Here is a 3,016-nt window from a genome sequence, read left to right on the forward strand (position 1 = left end):
TTATCAAAGGAACTCAGCTACAGTTCAGGTGCGGGTGCTACAGCTCAAAAGGCCTGCTCCTGAGGAACCTTTCATGCACTGGCAAATTGACAATTGTCAAGAGAAACCTGGGCTCTTATAATCTGTTTTCCCAGTGGGTTGCTGCCACTGCCTCTGTGTCTACCAAACACTTGATAACAGAGATAAGCCCTCGGTGGGCACTGCCCTACCGCTTGTATTATGATCAAGGGACAGGCTGTGGCTGGATTATTCGGGGTGAGATGGACTGAGATCACCCTCAGTCTGCTGGAACAGTGGAATGAAGGAACAGAACTCTAAAAGATCGACTAGACATCAGACTGAAGGAGCGCCATGGGATGCGGGCTGGATCAAACAGAACTGTGTAATAGAGCCTGTTTGATATCATCACAGGCCAATCAACGAAACTTCCTGGAGGGACGAATTTGGCTAATGGATTGTTGAATTTGCTAATTCTCTATTGTAGTATTGTAGGTTTTTTTGTAGGTTGTTAATTGAAGTGGTGCACGGGGCTGGTGAACAGGTGCTGGACACTTGGAGACCTCCAGTAGAGGGAAGACACGACCTGATACCTGGCGAGTGGGTGTGGTGAGGAAGATATACCCTGCCTGATGTTGCAACCCTGCTGGGAAGGACCATATCAAGTGCAACTGACTACCGACTCTGCCATCTGAGTGACAGGATGAGATCGCTGGATCTACGCATTGCGCCGACACCGAACCACTGCACCAGAGACTGAGTGAACATTAATTATTATATTGTCACTGTTTCTGTGTTTGTTGAGCTTCCTGAGGGGTGGCGACAGTGTACCTGTTAAGTGTAAGGAGCTTTACTTTGATAAAATGGGGATATGGAATCAATACTTTATCAGTCAGCCACAAATAATAATCAGAGCTCATGTTGGGATTGTATTGCTATAAAAGATGCTCATGGGAGTAATCCCCTTTGATAGAGGTGATTATTTAGGTTTATTGGCATGGGTAAATAGCCCTGCTTTTAGTCTGAGTGTAACTCAGATGTATTAGAATGGAAATAACTGTATGCTGCTCGCTATAATCACAGTTTTAGGCCATTCTCTATTAGGGTGATAGACAGCTGTTTAGGTGACCCAGCTGTTGACCAATCTTGTAAAAAAAAAACCCTAAGAAAAATGCTGGGCTCCAGCCCACAGGGATTTACCTGTGCTGTAAGAACTAATGCATGAATAAGGAGACTGGATTCTGGTGAAAGACAGGAAAAAGAGGTGGTGTTCGCTCAGGTGGAGGGGGCCGTACCAAGGCTGCTGACCACTGCGACTGCTGTGAAAGTCACGGAAAGGGTTCCCTGGATTCATGCTTCCCACTGTAAACGAACTGAGCAAAGTGCACAAGCACAGATGGGGATCACATGCTTGGGACTGATGTGCCCAGCCTTTTTCCTTTTTATGTGGAAGCCTGTCACCACCCAGAAAGAGGAAGAATCTAAACGCGAAGCCTCTTTGTATACAAACTGGCTGAATGAAACTGATAATGAGGGGGATAGGAGTAATTTGTGGTATAAATTTATAAATCATACAGTAAAGTTAAAGAAATGTAATGCATCTTGTTATGTATGTGCTTTAATGCCTCATTCTACAGCCTCACCCATTTCTCTCCTGGTTAAAATCACGGTTTGGGCCAGGGGGAATGTTTTTCTTTAAGTTACTAACACCGATTATAGGGGCTGTGATACTTGTCTTCCTGTTTTTGTGTTGCTGTACGAAATATATTATTCCAATGCTTTGAAATATGGTAATGAATATGTTTGTGCATCAGTATGTTCTGATAAGAACGCAAGAATCCGAAGTATGGGAGCCTCCTGGGAGTCCATATGAAGAATCTAACTTTTAATCATTTTCAAGAATAAAAAGGAGGGAATTGAAGTGGAAATCTAATAAGTAAATTGATTCTTAAAAATGTAGAGAGCTTTGAAAAAAATATATTGGTGCTTTTAGATAATATATTTCAAGGATGTAACTGCTGTGCTACAGTACGTGCAGAATTTTAGAAAACAGTTTGTCAACAAAGTACACTGTTTAGGTTAGTTTAGAAGACAATGTACCAAAACAATATATGCTGTCTGGGTCATTAGAATTAGCTGAAAGTAACTGATAAGCTTTGAATAACAAATCTAGTTTTTCTTCTCTCGCTCTATGATGTAATCTGTTTTCTCTTAGAGAAAGGGGAAGTTTTAGAAGGGACCACGTGCTGAACTTTTTTACAGCGCAACGTCTTATAAAAACCCTATACTGCTTGTAACAAATTGAGTCTTTGGTTGCACTTTGCGAAGTGGTAGCTGGGCTCCCAATATTGCAATATTGAAATAAAGACCTTACTCAGGTGAGAACTCTCTCTTGTGGCTTCCTTGATAGTTATATTTCCATGACATGTCTCAGTGGCTTTCAAAATTAAATTATGCATGCAAACCTGTGAACTAGAAAGATAACTAAGATACCCATCCATTTATAATGGTGGCGAAGTGGTTAGCATTGCTATCTTGCAGTACTGGGGTCCTAGGTTCAATTCCTGCCATCCTGTGTGTGGGGGTTTTACATGTTCTCTCTGGGTTACATGGTTTTTCTCCATATGTGTGATATGACTCCCTCTCGCACTCCGAAACATACTGGTAAGTTAATTGGTTTATGGGAAAACTGGCCCTGGTGTGTGTGTGTTTGTGTCTGTCTGTCCTGTGATGGACTGGCGCTATGTCCAGGGTCCGTTGCTTACTGGGATAGGCTCCAAATCCTCTGTACTGGATAAAGAGATTAGAAATGGATGGAAGTAAAGGCACTGTGTGGATGGAACTATACACAGTGTTAGAAACCCACGATGAAATGGCAGCATCTCACTGAGAATAAAATATTTAATAGTGCTGGCTTAAGGAAACAGCCTTTCCACCTCTCTTGCACATCAGTATCCATACCTAGTTATTTAAACAAATTGCCTCTAATTATAAACATCTTAATATGCTGGCTCTGTGG

Source organism: Atractosteus spatula (assembly GCF_055471065.1).
Source record: "Atractosteus spatula isolate fAtrSpa1 chromosome 16 unlocalized genomic scaffold, fAtrSpa1.hap1 SUPER_16_unloc_2, whole genome shotgun sequence".
Taxonomy (NCBI): Eukaryota; Metazoa; Chordata; class Actinopteri; order Semionotiformes; family Lepisosteidae; genus Atractosteus; species Atractosteus spatula.